The sequence below is a fragment of the Puma concolor genome, chromosome A3 (assembly GCF_028749965.1).
Source record: "Puma concolor isolate L17-30 chromosome A3, mPumCon1.1.hap2, whole genome shotgun sequence".
Taxonomy (NCBI): Eukaryota; Metazoa; Chordata; class Mammalia; order Carnivora; family Felidae; genus Puma; species Puma concolor.
Genome location: NC_141669.1, coordinates 90,375,308 through 90,394,311, shown reverse-complemented (window position 1 = coordinate 90,394,311; position 19,004 = coordinate 90,375,308).

The following is a 19,004-nucleotide window of genomic DNA, read 5'->3' as shown; positions in this document are numbered from 1 at the left end:
AGCATATTGTTTAACCTCCATGTATTCGTGTTCTCTCCAGATTTTTTCCTGTGATTTCTAGTTTCATAGCATTGGGGTTGTAAAAGATGCATGGTATGACTTCAATCTTTTTTAATTTCTTGAGACTTGTTTTGTGGTAATGGGTAAAGCTTTTTTCAAATCTGATGGAAGCTGAAAATCCATTTATGCAAGAACTTCAACAAATACCAAGAAGAAAGGAAAAGGAAACCTTACTTCTTGTTTTCATTTTAAAATATCTTTTAATAATGTCACTACTTAAAGCAAAAATAGCAACCCTGGAACACCTGGCTGGCTCAGTTGGTAAAACATGTGACTGTTGATCTTGAGGTCATCAGTTCAAGCCCTATGTTGGGTATAGGGATTACTAAAAGGGGCGTGAGAGAGAGAGAACACTGTTTTGTGGAAGTTATGAGATATAGAGAAGCAAAATGAATGACAAAAATAGCCAAAAGGACAAGAGGGAAAAATGGAAGCATGGTGTCATAATGTTCTTATGCTATACATAAATAGATATTATTTAAAGGTGACTGTGATGACTTAAAAATGTATGATGCAAAAAAGAATGTATAGTTAATATGCAAATAGTGTAGAAAAAGTCTCTAACCAAACAGAAGAAGAGTACACAAATATCAAACAAAAATAAAATAAAGAGTACACAAATTATCAATATGAGGAATGATAGGAGGTTTTCACTATGAATCTCATAGACATTAAAATGATAACAAAGGACTATCATAAACAACTTAGGGTAATAAGCTTGACAACTTAGACGGAATGGACATATTCTTTGAAAGACACAAACTACCAAAGGTCATTCAAGAAAAAGATAAGCTGAATAGCTTTACACCTATATTAAATAAGGAATGTGCAGATAAAGTCATCGGACAAAGAAAACCTCAGGCACTGATGGCTTTACTGATGGATTCTACCAAACATTTTAAGAGGAAATAATATCAATTTTCTGTCAGTGCAGAAACCAATGATACCAAAACCAAAACAATGAGGTTTTGATACCAAAACTAAACAAAGATTTTAATAGAAAACTACATACCTATAAGCCTCATGAAAATATCTATTAATATTCAAAAAATATTAGTAAATCAAACCCAACAACATATATATCATGACCAAATGGGGCTGTACCAGAAATGCAAGGTTGGTATAACATTCAAAAATCAATTAATATAATTTACCTTATTAACAAACTAAAAACAATGACAACATAGGTTTAGATATGGAAAAAAAATTGAGAACATTCATTACCCATTCATGAAAAAACTCAGAAAATGAGCAGTTTGTGTGAACTTCCTCGTCCTGATAAAGGACATGTACAAGAAAACCCCTAGCGCTAACATCATATTTAATAGTGAAAGAATAAATGCTTTCCTCCTAAGAGGAAAGATGTCTGCTCTCACAACTTCTAATTAACGTTGCTCTAGAGGTCTTAGCCAGTGCTGATAGGCAAAGAAAAGAAACAAAAACTAAAGGTAAACAACAGAAAGGAAGAAATTTGTCTTTGCAGATGGCATAATTGTCCATGTAGAATATTCCAAAGAATCCACAGAAAAGCTACTAAAACTATTGACTTCAGCAAGGTTACAGGATTTGTCATTATAAAAAAAAATAATTGTATTTTTATATACTAGCAAGGAACATTTAGAAGTTTAAATTCAGGAAAAATATCTTTAATATTTTATAGACAAATAAAATATGTCTATATGTCAGACAAATACAAAATGCTTACAGATAAATCTAGCCAAAGAAATACATGTCTCATACACAGAAAACTACAAAATACAACTGAGACAAGTTTGGTAAGGTTTGTATGTATGGAGAGATATACCATGTTCATGAATCACAGGACTCACTATTAAGAACTCAATTCTCCCCTAATTGATCTATAGACTCAATATAATTCCAATAAAATCTCAGCACTTTTTTAAATTAATTCTAAAATTTGTATGAAGATGCAAAGGACCCAAATGACCCAAACAAGTTAAAAAAAAAACAAAGCTAAAGAAATTGTACTACCTGATTTTAAGACTGCAAATAGCTAAGAGTGAAATGGCATAAAAATAAATACATAAATGAAACAAAATGAAAAGTCCAAAATGTACCCACACATGTTCAATCGATGTCTGATACAGGACCAAAGGTAATATAATAGGAAAAAGATAGTCTTTAAACAATGATAATGGAAAAATTAGATACCCATAATGAAACAAAATGAACCTCAATCCTTAACACATATAAAAAATTAACTTGAGGGGCGCCTGGGTGGCTCAGTCAGTTAAGTGTCCAACTTTGGCTCAGGTCATGATCTTGTGATTAATGGGTTTGAGCCCCATATCCGTGAGCTGTCAGCACAGAGCTTGGAGCCTGTTTCAGATTCTGTGTCTCCCTCTCTCTCTGTCCCTCTCCTGCTCATGCTCTGTCTCTGTCTCTCAAAAATAAATAAACATTAAAAAAATTAAAAAAGCAACTTGAAATAGATTATAGACCTAAATATAAGAGCTACACCTATAAAACCTCTGAAGAAAATTCCAAGAGAAAATCATAAATATAAGTTGGGCAAGGATTTTGTAGAAAGGATACAAAAAACAAGAGTCATACTAAAAAATATATAAATTGCACTTCATAAAAATTAAAATGTTAACTGTACACTTTAGAGGAATAAGTCCTATGGTATGTGAATTTTATCTCAACAAAGCTATTACCAAAAATATACAATTTTTTGTTGTTCAGAAGATACTTTAAGAAAATAAACATATAAACAGAAAATATTTGAAAAACATATATCTAATAAAGGATTTGTATCTTGAATATATAAAGAACACTTACAACTCATTAATAAGAAGACACTCCAAAAAAAGTTAATAAAATGTTTCAACAGACACTTCACCAAAGAAGGTATGAAAAAAAAAAGAAAATATGGAAGTGAAAAATAAGCACATTAAAAGATACTCATTAGAAAATGCAGATTAAATCCACAATAAAATATCACCTCACCCCCACTAGAATGGTTAAAATTTCTTTTTTTTTTTTTATATATGAAATTTATTGTCAAATTGGTTTCCATACAACACCCAGTGCTCATCCCAAAAGGTGCCCTCCTCAGTACCCATCACCCACCCTCTCCTCCCTCCCACCCCCCATCAACCCTTAGTTTGTTCTCAGTTCTCAACAGTCTCTTATGCTTTGGCTCTCTCCCACTCTAACCTCTTTTTTTTTTTTTTTTTCCCCTCCCCCATGGGTTTCTCTTAAGTTTCTCAGGATCCACATAAGAGTGAAGCCATATGGTATCTGTCTTTCTCTGTATGGCTTATTTCACTTAGCATCACACTCTCCAGTTCCATCCACGTTGCTACAAAAGGCCATATTTCATTTTTTCTCATTGCCACGTAGTACTCCATTGTGTATATAAACCACAATTTCTTTATCCATTCATCAGTTGATGGACATTTAGGCTCTTTCCATAATTTGGCTATTGTTGAGAGTGCTGCTATGAACATTGGGGTACAAGTGCCCCTATGCATCAGTACTCCTGTGTCCCTTGGATAAATTCCTAGCAGTGCTATTGCTGGGTCAGAGGGTAGGTCTATTTTTAATTTTCTGAGGAACCTCCACACTGCTTTCCAGAGCGGCTGCACCAATTTGCATTCCCACCAACAGTGCAAGAGGGTTCCCGTTTCTCCACATCCTCTCCAGCATCTATAGTCTCCTGATTTGTTCATTTTGGCCACTCTGACTGGCGTGAGGTGATACCTGAGTGTGGTTTTGATTTGTATTTCCCTGATAAGGAGCGACGCTGAACATCTTTTCATGTGCCTGTTGGCCATCCGGATGTCTTCTTTAGAGAAGTGTCTATTCATGTTTTCTGCCCATTTCTTCACTGGGTTATTTGCTTTTCGGGTGTGGAGTTTGGTGAGCTCTTTATAGATTTTGGATACTAGACCTTTGTCCGATATGTCATTTGCAAATATCTTTTCCCATTCCGTTGGTTGCCTTTTAGTTTTGTTGGTTGTTTCCTTTGCTGTGCAGAAGCTTTTTATCTTCATAAGGTCCCAGTAATTCACTTTTGCTTTTAATTCCCTTGCCTTTGGGGATGTGTCGAGTAAGAGATTGCTACGGCTGAGGTCAGAGAGGTCTTTTCCTGCTTTCTCCTCTAAGGTTTTGATGGTTTCCTGTCTCACATTCAGGTCCTTTATCCATTTTGAGTTTATTTTTGTGAATGGTGTGAGAAAGTGGTCTAGTTTCAACCTTCTGCATGTTGCTGTCCAGTTCTCCCAGCACCATTTGTTAAAGAGACTGTCTTTTTTCCATTGGATGTTCTTTCCTGCTTTGTCAAAGATGAGTTGGCCATACATTTGTGGGTCTAGTTCTGGGTTTCTATTCTATTCCATTGGTCTATGTGTCTGTTTTTGTGCCAATACCATGCTGTCTTGATGATGACAGCTTTGTAGTAGAGGCTAAAGTCTGGGATTGTGATGCCTCCTGCTTTGGTCTTCTTCTTCAAAATTACTTTGGCTATTCGGGGCCTTTTGTGGTTCCATATGAATTTTAGGATTGCTTGTTCTAGTTTCGAGAAGAATGCTGGTGCAATTTTGATTGGGATTGCATTGAATGTGTAGATAGCTTTGGGTAGTATTGACATTTTGATAATATTTATTATTCCAATCCACGAGCAGGGAATGTCTTTCCATTTCTTTAAATCTTCTTCAATTACCTTCATAAGCTTTCTATAGTTTTCAGCATACAGATCCTTTACATCTTTGGTTAGATTGATTCCTAGGTATTTTATGCTTCTTGGTGCAATTGTGAATGGGATCAGTTTCTTTATTTGTCTTTCTGTTGCTTCATTGTTAGTGTATAAGAGTGCAACTGATTTCTGTACATTGATTTTGTATCCTGCAACTTTGCTGAATTCATGTATCAGTTCTAGCAGACTTTTGGTGGAGTCTATCGGATTTTCCATGTATAATATCATGTCATCTGCAAAGCGCAAAAGCTTGACTTCATCTTTGCCAATTTTGATGCCTTTGATTTCCTTTTGTTGTCTGATTGCTGATGCTAGAACTTCCAGCACTATGTTAAACAACAGCGGTGAGAGTGGGCATCCCTGTCGTGTTCCTGATCTCAGGGAAAAAGCTCTCAGTTTTTCCCCGTTGAGGATGATGTTAGTGTGGGCTTTTCATAAATGGCTTTTATGATCTTTAAGTATGTTCCTTCTATCCCGACTTTCTCAAGGGTTTTTATTAAGAAAGGGTGCTGGATTTTGACAAAGGCCTTTTCTGCATCGATTGACAGGATCATATGGTTTTTCTCTTTTTTTTTTGCTAATGTGATGTATCACGTTGATTGATTTGCGAATGTTGAACCAGCCCTGCATCCCAGGAATGAATCCCACTTGATCATGGTGAATAATTCTTTTTATATGCGTTGAATTCGATTTGCTAGTATCTTATTGAGAATTTTTGCATCCATATTCATCAGGGATATTGGCCTGTAGTTCTCTTTTTTTACTGGGTCTCTGTCTGGTTTAGGAATCAAAGTAATACTGGCTTCATAGAATGAGTCTGGAAGTTTTCCTTCCCTTTCTATTTCTTGGAATAGCTTGAGAAGGATAGGTATTATCTCTGCTTTAAACGTCTGGTAGAACTCCCCTGGGAAGCCATCTGGTCCTGGACTCTTATTTGTTGGGAGATTTTTGATAACCGATTCAATTTCTTCACTGGTTATGGGTCTGTTCAAGCTTTCTATTTCCTCCTGATTGAGTTTTGGAAGAGTGTGGGTGTTCAGGAATTTGTCCATTTCTTCCAGGTTGTCCAATTTGTTGGCATATAATTTTTCATAGTATTCCCTGATAATTGTTTGTATCTCTGAGGGATTGGTTGTAATCATTCCATTTTCATTCATGATTTTATCTATTTGGGTCATCTCCCTTTTCTTTTTGAGAAGCCTGGCTAGAGGTTTGTCAATTTTGTTTATTTTTTCAAAAAACCAACTCTTGGTTTCGTTGATCTGCTGTACAGTTTTTTTAGATTCTATATTGTTTATTTCTGCTCTGATCTTTATTATTTCTCTTCTTCTGCTGGGTTTAGGCTGCCTTTGCTGTTCTGCTTCTAGTTCCTTTAGGTGTGCTGTTAGATTTTGTATTTGGGATTTTTCTTGTTTCTTGAGATAGGCCTGGATTGCAATGTATTTTCCTCTCAGGACTGCCTTTGCTGCGTCCCAAAGCGTTTGGATTGTTGTATTTTCATTTTCGTTTGTTTCCATATATTTTTTAATTTCTTCTCTAATTGCCTGGTTGACCCACTCATTCGTTAGTAGGGTGTTCTTTAACCTCCATGCTTTTGGAGGTTTTCCAGACTTTTTTCTGTGGTTGATTTCAAGCTTCATAGCATTGTGGTCTGAAAGTATGCATGGTATGATTTCAATTCTTGTAAACTTATGAAGGGCTGTTTTGTGACCCAGTATATGATCTATCTTGGAGAATGTTCCATGTGCACTCGAGAAGAAAGTATATTCTGTTGCTTTGGGATGCAGAGTTCTAAATATATCTGTCAAGTCCATCTGATCCAATGTCTCATTCAGGGCCCTTGTTTCTTTATTGACCATGTGTCTAGATGATCTATCCATTTCTGTAAGTGGGGTGTTAAAGTCCCCTGCAATTACCACATTCTTCTCAATAAGGTTGCTTATGTTTATGAGTAATTATTTTATATATTTGGGCGCTCCGGTATTCGGCGCATAGACATTTATAATTGTTAGCTCTTCCTGATGGATAGACCCTGTCACTATTATATAATGTCCTTCTTCATCTCTTGTTACAGCCTTTAATTTAAAGTCTAGTTTGTCTGATATAAGTATGGCCACTCCAGCTTTCTTTTGGCTTCCAGTAGCATGATAAATAGATCTCCATCCCCTCACTCTCAATCTAAAGGTGTCCTCAGGTCTAAAATGAGTCTCTTGTAGACAGCAAATAGATGGGTCTTGTTTTTTTATCCATTCTGATACCCTATGTCTTTTGGTTGGCGCATTTAATCCATTTACATTCAGTGTTATTATAGAAAGGTATGGGTTTAGAGTCATTGTGATGTCTGTATGTTTTATGCTTGTAGTGATGTCTCTGGTACTTTGTCTCACAGGGTCCCCCTTAGGATCTCTTGTAGGGCTGGTTTAGTGGTGACAAATTCCTTCAGTTTTTGTTTGTTTGGGAAGACCTTTATCTCTCCTTCTATTCTAAATGACAGACTTGCTGGATAAAGGATTCTCGGCTGCATATTTTTTCTGTCTAGCACACTGAAAATCTCGTGCCAATTCTTTCTGGCCTGCCAAGTTTCAAAAGAGAGATCAGTCACGAGTCTTATAGGTCTCCCTTTATATGTGAGGGCACGTTTACCCCTTGCTGCTTTCAGAATTTTCTCTTTATCCTTGTATTTTGCCAGTTTCACTATGATATGTCGTGCAGAAGATCGATTCAAGTTACGTCTGAAGGGAGTTCTCTGTGCCTCTTGGATTTCAATGCCTTTTTCCTTCCCCACTTCAGGGAAGTTCTCAGCTATTATTTCTTCAAGTACCCCTTCAGCACCTTTCCCTCTCTCTTCCTCCTCTGGGATACCAATGATGCGTATATTATTTCTTTTTAGTGTATCACTTAGTTCTCTAATTTCCCCCTCATACTCCTGGATTTTTTTATCTCTCTTTTTCTCAGCTTCCTCTTTTTCCATAACTTTATCTTCTAGTTCACCTATTCTCTCCTCTGCCTCTTCAATCCGAGCCGTGGTGGTTTCCATTTTGTTATGCATTTCGTTTAAAGCGTTTTTCAGCTCCTCGTGACTGTTCCTTAGTCCCTTGATCTCTGTAGCAAGAGATTCTCTGCTGTCGGCTATACTGTTTTCAAGCCCAGCGATTAATTTTATGACTATTATTCTAAATTCACTTTCTGTTATATTATTTAAATCCTTTTTGATCACCTCATTAGCTGTTGTTATTTCCTGGAGATTCTTCTGAGGGGAATTCTTCCTTTTGGTCATTTTGGATAGTCCCTGGCGTGGTGAGGACCTGCAGGGCACTTCCCCTGTGCTGTGGTGTATAACTGGAGTTGGTGGGCGGAGCCGCAGTCAGACCTGATGTCTGCCCCCATCCCACCGCTGGGGCCACAGTCAGACTGGTGTGTGCCTTCTCTTCCCCTCTCCTAGGGGCGGGATTCACTGTGGGGTGGGGTGGCCTGTCTGGGCTACTTGCACACTGACAGGCTTGTGATGCTGGGGATCTGGCGTATTAGCTGGGGTGGGTAGGCAAGGTGCACAGGGGCAGGAGGGGCAGGCTTAGCTTGCTTCTCCTTAGGTGATCCACTTCAGGAGGGGCCCTGTGGCAGCAGGAGGGAGTCAGATCCGCTGCCGGAGGTTTGGCTCCGCAGAAGCGCAGAGTTGGGTGTTTGCGCGGAGCAAGCAAGTTCCCTGGCAGGAACTGGTTCTCTTTGGGATTTTGGCTGGGGTATGGGCGGGGGAGATGGCGCTGGCGAGCGCCTTTGTTCCCCACCAAACTGAGCTCTGTCGTCCGGGGGCTCAGCAGCTCTCCTTCCCTTTGTCCTCCAGCCTTCCCGCTTTCTGAGTAGAGCTGTTAACTTATGACCTCCCAGACGCTAAGTCGCGCTTGCTGTCGGAACACAGTCCGTCAGGCCCCTCCGGTTTTTGCAAGCCAGACTCGGGGGCTCTGCTTGGCCGTCGAGCCGCCCCTCCGCCCCGGCTCCCTCCCGCCAGTCCGTGGAGCGCGCACCGCCTCGCCGCCCTTCCTACCCTCTTCCGTGGGCCTCTCGTCTGCGCTTGGCTCCGGCGACTCCGTTCTGCTAATCCTCTGGCGGTTTTCTGGGTTATTTAGGCATGTGTAGGTGGAATCTAAGTGATCAGCAGGACGCGCGGTAAGCCCAGCGTCCTCCTACGCCGCCATCTTCCCTCTCTCCAGAATGGTTAAAATTTCAAAGGCAGACAATACCAAGTGTTGGCAAGGATGCTAAGGAGCTAAATTTCTCATATATTAAGTGTGAGAATGAAAATGATACAGCCAGTTTGGAAAACACTTAGGCAGTTTCTTACAAAATTAAACATATACTTCCATAATCCCAGCAATTAGATGTTTATGTATTTAGTCATGAGAAATGAAAACATATCCCACCACACACACATATGAAATACTGCTTAGAGAAATGTTTACAGAAGTTTTATTCAAAATACTGAAAACAAGAAACAACCCAAAATTCATCAATCAGTGAATAAATAAAGTGAGATACATTCATGCAAGAAAATACTAATTGGCAATAAGAAAGGAACAAAAAGGATAGATGTAACAGCATGGATTAACCTCATAAGCATTAAGCTAAGTAAAAGAAACTAAAGTCAAATAACTATATGCTTCATGATTCCATTATGGCTGTTGCCATAGGGGTTGTCAATAGTTGCCAGGGACCCTGAGTAGTGGAAGGAATTGACTGGAAAGGGGAAGGAAAGGACTTTTGGGGTTGATGTAAACATTCTATATTTTAATTGTGGTTGTAGTTACACATTGTATGTGTCTGTCAAAATTCATTACACTATACCCTTAAAATGGATGACTTTATTAGATAATAATTATATATCAATACAGCTGATTAAATTTACTGAACTTTCACTATGCTACCACTCTTATCATTTCTGTTTTTGAAAATTATCTTCCAAACACATAAGAATGGCTGAGGGTAACACAACTAGAAATTTTATATACTAGTAGAATATAGGTTGAAGAGACTTATATTTTCTAAAAACCAAGTTAAAAGTAATAAAAGAGAAGTTTGTTATCCAGTTTTGGATAAGATGGAATAGCTCCATTCCTTCCAGGCCCCCCTTTATAAATAAAATCAGTAAGCAAAACAACAACAAAAAAAGCATAGTAAAACTGAACAGTGGGAAGAAGAAGATAGACTATCTAGTGTTCTCAGAACTTAAGGAATATTGTGTGGTGAACTCCCTGGATTTCCTTATTGCTTCCCATACATCCTGGGCAAAAAGCCACAGAACCATCTAACCCAGAACTATCAATGGTCACAGAAAAAGGAAAAACAAAACAAAACAAAAAGCTCTAAGAAAAGTTTTTACCTGTAACCAAAGTCCAAGAAAAAGAGAGACGACAATAGGCAACATTTTTGGCAATATCCAACGCATTCCAACCAAAAGTCCATGTAAAAATTGTCCCCTGCCCACTGAAGTTTTGGCAAGACTATGCAAGAAGCTGGTCTTTCACTCCATCTTTCACTGCCCTATGGAAACAAGTGTTAGTACTCCAATTCTCCTGCAATGTCAATATGGTTGAGCAAGGAGATAATCTTCCATCTTTACCTGGCAGAATCAGGTAGTATGCATATTCCCCTTCCAAAGTAGTGTCAGAAGCGTTGAGCAAAGATATGATAGCTGAAACAAAAATCATTGACCTTCCATACATCTCTCACCTGGTACAAGCATATGATGCTCCAATTTCCCTACTGGCAGAATCAGTGGGGTCTGGCATCAAGCTGAACCACCACTTCCATCTAGTAGCATATACAGGCTACATTTTTGCTGAAATGGTTTGGTAGGACCCATGGGAAGCTGAAAATACATATCCATCCAGCCCTCATGGTACATCTCAACAGGGGAACTGTTCACTAAAAAGAAGAAGATTAAATAGGATCTAGAGTGTCATAATATAATATCCAAAGCATCCATACACACCAACCCATGCCCATTTTAGCTTCAGCTGTACTGCCAGGATGCTGCCTGCACAGAATGCCCCAGCACCTACTGGCCTATACTCCATCTCAGCTCCAGTCACCCCTACAGGGCACCCTCTGGTCCTGAAACACCTTGGTTTACATCCCCTTTAGCTTTAGCTATTCGGCCAAAGTGCCTTCGTGTGTAGACCTCAGGTCTCCCCAGCTTGCATTCACGTTAGTTTCAACTATTCTGTCAGGGCAATCTCTGCATAGAGAGCTCAGGGACACTCTAGTCCCCACTGTATCAGATCCAGCTGCCCCACCAAGGCACCCTCTGCATAAGGCACCCCAGGACACCCCAGCTTGCATCGACTTCAGCTTTTGCTATTCTAACAGGGCACACACTAATTGGAAAGCTCCAGGACATCCAGTCCATGTCAGCCACAGCTTCGGCCAGCCAGCAAAAGTCACCAAGCACACACAGTCTATACATAAGACAACCAAACACAAGACCATTCTTTCAAAGTTAAGAGAAATGGCTGTTCCACCTAATCCATAGAAACAAACACGGGAAGTCAAGCAAAATGGGGAGACAGAGGATTATGCTCCAAAAGAAAACCATCTTAGAAAAGAAATGAAACAGGGATAAATAACATGCCTGATAAAAAATTTAGTTATAATATTAAAGATACTCACTGGGATGGAAAGAAGAGTGAAAGAACTCAAGGGGACTTTCAATAAAGAGATATAATTATAAAAAAGAACCAATTAGAGTTGAGGAATACAATAACTGAAATAAAAAACACTAGAGGAGGAGAAGCCAAGATGGTGGAAGAGCATGGAAGTCTTTTGTGTGTCTCACGTCCATGAAATACAGCCAGATCAACACTAAACCATCCTGCACACCTAGAAAACTGATTGGAGGATTAATACAACAATCTGCACAACCTGAACCACAGAATTCAGCAGGAATTCACACCAAAAGAAAGTGCACGAAGAAACAACAGCCAGGGATTTAACGAACACAGATACAAGCAAGATGTCTGAACCAGAATTTAGAATCATGATAATAAGAATACTAGCTGGAGTCGAAAATAGATTAGAATCCCTTTCTGCAGAGATAAAAGAAGTAAAAATTAGAATGAAATTAAAAATGCTATAACTGAGCTGCAATCACCGATGGATGCAGCGGTAGCAAGGATGGATGAAGCAGAACAGAGAATCAGCGATATAGAGGACAAACTTATAGAGAATAATGAAACAGAAAAAAGAGGGAGATTAAGGCAAAAGAGCACGATTTAAGAATTAGAGAAATCAGTGACTCATTAAAAAGGAACAACATCAGAATCATAGGGGTCCCAGAAGATAAAAAGAGAGAAAAAGGGGTAGAAGGGTTATATGAGCAAATCATAGCAGAATATTTTCCTAACCTGGGGAAAGACACAGACATCAAAATCCAGGAAGCACAGAGAAGCCCCTTAGGTTCAACAAAAAACGACAATCAACAAGGTATATCATAGTCAAATTCACAAAATATTCAGGCAAGGAGAGAATTATGAAAGCAGCAAGGGAAAAAAAGTCCCTAATCTACAAGGGAAGACATATCAGGTTTGCAGCAGACCTATCCAGAGAAGCTTGGCAGGCCAGAAAGGAGTGGCAGGATATATTCACTGTGTGGATGGAACTGGATAGTGTTATGCTAAGTGAAATAAGTCATACAGAGAAAGACAGATACCATATGTTTTCATTCTTATGTGGATCCTGAGAAACTTAACAGAAGACCATGGGAGAGGGGAAGGAAAAAAATAAAAAAGTTATAGAGGGAGGGATCCAAACCACAAGAGACTCTTAAAAACTGAGAACAAACTGAGGGTTGATGGGGGGTGGGAGGGAGGGAAGGATGAGTGATGGGTATGGAGTAGGGCATCTGTTGGGATGAACACCGGGTGTTCATTGCATGGAAACCAATTTGACAATAAATTTCATATTAAAAAAATAAAAAAAATGAAAATTAAAAAAAAATGTAAGGAAAACAGAAACACACACACACTAGAGGGAATCAGTAGCAGATTAGAGGATGCAGAAGAATGTATCAATGATCTAGAATGAAAAGCAACAAGCTGAACTGCTAAAGGAGAGTTTTTAAAAATGAGGACGGGTTAAGGGATCTCTTGGACAACGTCAAGCAAACAAGCATTTAGCATTATAGAGGTCCCACAGAAATAGAAAATGGGTTATAATATAGGAAAGGAAATAGACATCCAGGTCCAAGAAGCACAGAGAGTTCCAAACAAGATTAACCCAAGAAGGCCCACAACATGATACATAATAATTAAAATGTCAAAGTTTAAAGTTAAAGAAAGAATTTTAAAAACAGCAAGAGAGAATCAAAAATTTATCTACAAGGGAAAACCTAAGGCTATCAGCTAATTTTTCAGTAGAAAATTTACAGGCTAGGAGGGAGTGGTGTGATATATTCAAAGTGCTGAAAGGAAGAAACTTACAACCAGGAATATTCTACCCAGCAGGGCTACCATTCAGATTTGAAGGAGAGATAAATAATTTCCTAAACAAAGAAAAGATAAAAGAGTTTATCGCAACTAAACCAGCCTTACAAATAAAGGTTACAGGGATTTCTTTAAATGGAAAATAAATGGCTACAATTCTACACAAGAAAATTATGAATAAAAATATGTTAAATATGATAGTATCTACATTAAATGTGAAGGAGGGAATAAAAAATCAAAGGAAAGGAAAGGGGAAAAAACCCAAGATTTTTCTGTTGTTTTTTTAAAGAATGTGTTTAGGGGCGCCTGGGTGGCGCAGTCGGTTAAGCGTCCGACTTCAGCCAGGTCACGATCTCGCGGTCCGTGAGTTCGAGCCCCACGTCAGGCTCTGGGCTGATGGCTCAGAGCCTGGAGCCTGTTTCTGATTCTGTGTCTCCCTCTCTCTCTGCCCCTCCCCCGTTCATGCTCTGTCTCTCTCTGTCCCAAAAATAAATAAACTTTGAAAAAAAAATTTAAAAAGAATGTGTTTGAATTTAAATGACCCCCAAATTAATATAGACTTCAATTTTCTTAGGGTGTTGTATATAAACCTAATGGTAACCACAAATCCAAACCATATGATAGATACACAAAAAGTAAAGAAAGCCAAACATAACACTATAGAAACTCATCAATCACAAAGAAAGTCAGCAAGGGAAGAAAGGAACAGAGAGGAACTACAAAAACAACCATAAAACAAATAACAAAATTCCTTTAAGTATATATATGTTTTATGTATTAGTTTAATTTAATAATTAGTTTAATATTTAGTTTCAATATAGTTTAAGTGATAATGGCCTAAAAGGTACAAACAAAAGATAAGGTGGTAGAATAGATTAAAAAAAAACAAGACCCATTTATATGCTGCCTACAAAAGACTCACCCGAGCTAATGATCCATATAAAAAGAAAGCAAAGGTATGGAAAAAAAATTTTCTATGCAAATGAAAGCAAAAATAACAAAAACAAAAACAAACAAACAAACAAATAACAACAAAACAAAGCCAGGATAGCAATACTTAATATCCAACAAAATCGACTTTAAAGGAAAGACTGTAATAAAAGATAAAGCAGGGTATTACTTGGCTCAATGATAAATGGCTCAATGTAACAAGAGGCTATAACAATGGTCAATATCTACACACCCAACTCTGTAGCATCTAAATACATAAAGCAAATACTAATGGACATAAAACGAGAAATTGATGGTAATATAACAGTAGGGGACTCTAATACTCCACTCAATGTTAATTGACAGATCATCCAGGCAGAAGAGCAACAAGCAAACAGTGTCTCTGAATGATACATTGAACCAGATGGTAAAAACATATACAGAACATTCCATCCAAAACAACAGAACACACATTTTTTGTAAGTGCACATGGAATATTCTCCAGAACAGATCATGTATTAGACTACAAAACAAGTCTAAAATTTAAGAAGACTGAAATCATACCATGCCTTTTTTTCTGATCACAATGCTATGAGTAGAAATAAATCATAAGAAAAAAAAAACTGGAAAAAAACATAAACACATGGAAGCTGAACAACATGATTGTAAATAACCAATGGGTCAATTAAACAATCAAAGACATTTAAAAATACATAAAGACAAATGAAAATGAAAACACAACAGTTCCAAATCTTTGGGACACAGTGAAAGCAGTTCTAAGAGGGAAATATACAGCAATATAAGCCTACCTCAAGAAACAAGAAAAAGCTCAAATAAACAATTTTACCTTATAGCTAAAAGGACTAGAAAAAAAGAACAAATAAACCCCAAAACCAGTAGAAGGAAAGAAATAATTGAGAACAGAGAAGGAATAAATGACAGAGACTAAAAACACAATAGAAAAAAATCAGTGAAACCAAGAGCTGGTTCTTCAGGAAGATAAACAAAGTTGATAAACCCTTAGCCTATTTAGAAAAAAAAAGAGAAAGAAACAAAATAAATCCAATCAGAACTGAGACAGGAAAAGTAACAACTGACACCACGCAAATACAAAGGATTATAAAAAAGTATTATAAATTATATGCCAACAGATTGAGCAACCTAGAAGAAATGGATAAATTCCTAGAAACATACAATCTTCCAAAACTGAATCAAGAAGAAATGGATAATCTGAATAGACTGAATACAAGTAACCAAATTGAATTGGTAATCAAAAAACTACCAAAAAATAAAAGTGTAACACCACATGGATTCACAGGTGAATTCTACCAAATATTTAAAGAAGAGATAATACCTATTCTCTTCAAACTATTCCAAAATATAAAGGAAAGAAAACTATAAAAACTATTTCATGAGGCCAGCATTTACCTAATACCAAAACCAGACAAAGGCACTACAAAAAGAGAAAACTCTAGACCAATATCTCTGATGAACATAAATGCAAAATTGTCAACAAAATATTACCAAACCTCATACAATACTTTAAAAAGATCATTTACCATGATCAAGTGGGATGCAAGGATGGTTCAACATTCACAAATCAACCAACATGATACACTACATCTACAAAATGAAGGCTAAAAGTCATATGATCATCTCAATAGATGTAGAAAAAGCATTTGACAATATTCAACATCAGTTCATGATAAAAACTCCGAACAAAGTGTTGTTAGAGGGAATATACCTCAACATAATAAAGGCCAAATATGAAAAATCCACACCAACATACTCAATGGTGAAAACTGAGATCTTTTCCTCTGTGACCAGGAAGAAGACAAAGATGTCTACTCTTGCCAGTTTTATTCAACAGAGTACTGGAAGTTCTAACTGAAGTAATCAGACAAGAAAAATATATGAAGCATCCATATTGGTAAAGAAGAAGTTAAACTGTCACTATTCGCAGGTAACATGATACTGTATGCAGAAAAGCCTAAAGACTCCACCAAAAAACTACTAGAACTGATAAATTAATTCAGTAAAGTTTCAGGATACAAAATCAATGTACAGAAATCTGCATTCCTGTACACTAATAATGAAGCAGCATAAAACGAAATTAATAAAACAATCCCATTTATAATTGTACCAAAACCAATAAAATATGTAGAAATAAACTTAACCAAAGAAGTAAAAGACTTGTACGATGAAAACTATAAAACACTGATAAAAGAAATTTAAGACAATGCAAAGAAGTGGAAAGACATTTCATATTCATGGATTAGAAGAAGAAATGTTGTTAAAATGTCTATACTGCCCTGGGGCACCTAGAGGACTCAGTTGGTTAAGTGTCCAACTTTGGCTCAGGTCATGATCTTACAGTTTGTGAATTTGAGCACCACATCAGGCTCTATGCTGGCTGTGTGGAGCCTGGACCCTGTTTCAGATTCTGTGTCTCCCTCTCTTTCTGTCCCTCCCCAACTCATTCTCTCTCTCTCTCTCTCAAAAATAAATAAAAACTTTAAAAAAATGTCTATACTACCCAAAAAAATCTATACATTTAATGGAATTCCTATCAAAATATCAAAAGCATTTGCCAAAGAACTAAGAACAAACAATCCTAAAATTTTCATGGAATCACAAAAGTTCCTGAATAGCAAGGCAATCTTGAAAAAGAAAAACAAAACTGAATGTATCACAGCTCCAGATTTCAAGATATACTACACAGCTTTAGTAATCAGAAGAGTATGGTACTCCACAAAAATAGACACATAGGTCAATGGAACAGAATAGAGAGCCCAGAAATAAAGTCACATTTATATGGTCAATTATTACAAAAGAGTCAAAAATACACAATGGGGAAAAGATAGTCTCTTCAATAGATTGTGCTGGGAAAAGTGGACAGTTACATGTAAAAGGCTGAAACTGGACCACATTTTATTATCATACAGAAAAATAAACTCAAAATGGATTAAAAACTAAATGTAAGATCTGAAACCATAAAAATCCTGGAAAACAACACAAGAAGTAATTTCTCTGACAGAAGATATAGCAAGATTTTTCTAGATATGTCTTTTAAGGCAAGGGAAACAACAGTAAAAATAAGCTATTAAGACTATATAAAAGGGGTGCCTGGGTCTGTCAGTTTTTTAAGCATCTGATTCTTGATTTTGGCTTAGGTCATGATCTCATGGTTCATGGAATCAAGCCCCACATCGGGCTCCACACTGACAGCACAGAGCCTGCTTGGGACTCTCTCCCTCCCTCTTTCTCTGCCACCCCCCCCCCCCACAATGCACTCTGTCGCTCTGTTTCTCTCTCTCTCAGAATAAATAAATAAACATTAACAAAGATACTACCATTGGAGCAAACTGAGTGAGGGGTATATGGAATCTCTCTGTATCATTTCTTAGAACTGTAGGCAAATCTATAATTATCTGAAGACAAAAGAAAAAGAGTTCAGCACAGGGTAAAGGTAGATATTTGACTCTGTAAAAGTGGGCCTTTTAGCTGTAAGTATAGCTCACAGTATATTGGAGAGAAATTGGTAATCAAAGGTTAATATTTTTTACTAATTAAAGCTCTTATAAACCCATAAGTAAAGCACAGAAATCTAAAAATATGTGTAAAAGATATTATTAGAAAATAAAATGTAAGTGTTTAACAAACAATACCGTATATATTTGACTTAACTATCAAATTGACAAAAAATATTTACAAATGACAAAGCTCACTATGGGCACAGGTGTGGGGAAAATGGGCCCCTTGGTGAAGGCTTTCTGGAAGGTAGTGGCAATGCTGATCAATGTTTAATGTGTGTGTCCCATTTGACCTAACAATTCCATTATTTGAAATTTTTCCTCTGGAAATATCCAGACAAGTTCACAGGCTTGGATACTCATTAGCACTGCTAATACTACTAGTGAACGGGAAACACCTCACTGCCCATTGGTAAGGGGTAATGAAATACTTCATGGTTGAGCCATTTGGTGAAATAGTATGTAGGTATACAAATGGCTGTGTTGAACTGTATATATTGACATGACTAGAAAGAAGTTCATAACATATTGTTAAATTTTTTAAAACAAGTTACACAAAAGCATATGGAATGTGATCCTATCTCTGGTTTTCTTTTTCTTTTTTCTTTTTTAAGTCTATTTATTTATTTTGTGGGGGGAGGGGCAGAGAGGGAGCGAGAACCCCAAGCAGGCTTTGCTTTGTCAGGGCAGATTCCCAACATGGGGCTAAATCCCAAGAACTGTGAGATCATGACCTGAGCCAAAATCAAGAGTCAGACACTTAATTGGCTGAGCCACTCAGCCAATAAATTTTTTTTATTCTTAGAGAGACAGAGAGAGCGCCAGCCAAGGAGGGACAGAGAGAGAAGGAGAGAGAGAATCCCAAGCAGACTCCATGCTGCCTGAGCAACCCAGGTGCCCCAGATTTTTTTTTAAGTTTGTGTATATGTGCAGAGAAAAATCTTGAAAAACTGTACAGTTAAATTATAACAATGACCTGTATAAAACTTGCAGTGTCTGCACAGGAAAGCCTTAAAACCCAGTCCTGTCACTAGAGAAGGATATGGTTCCACCTTCATCCCAGTCTTCCAGCTTCTCCAAGACTTTTCTGATATAAGATGACAGAATAAGAGTTGGACAGAATGTGCTTAAACATGCAAAAGGTCTGACTTATCCAAAAATAAATATTATCCCAGTAACTGGGTAATAAGTGATCTTCCTTTCCTTTTATGTTTTCTGAAATGTTTACAATGAACATGAAATACCTTTATTAAAATAAATCAATCAAAACAAAGGAATAAATGATAA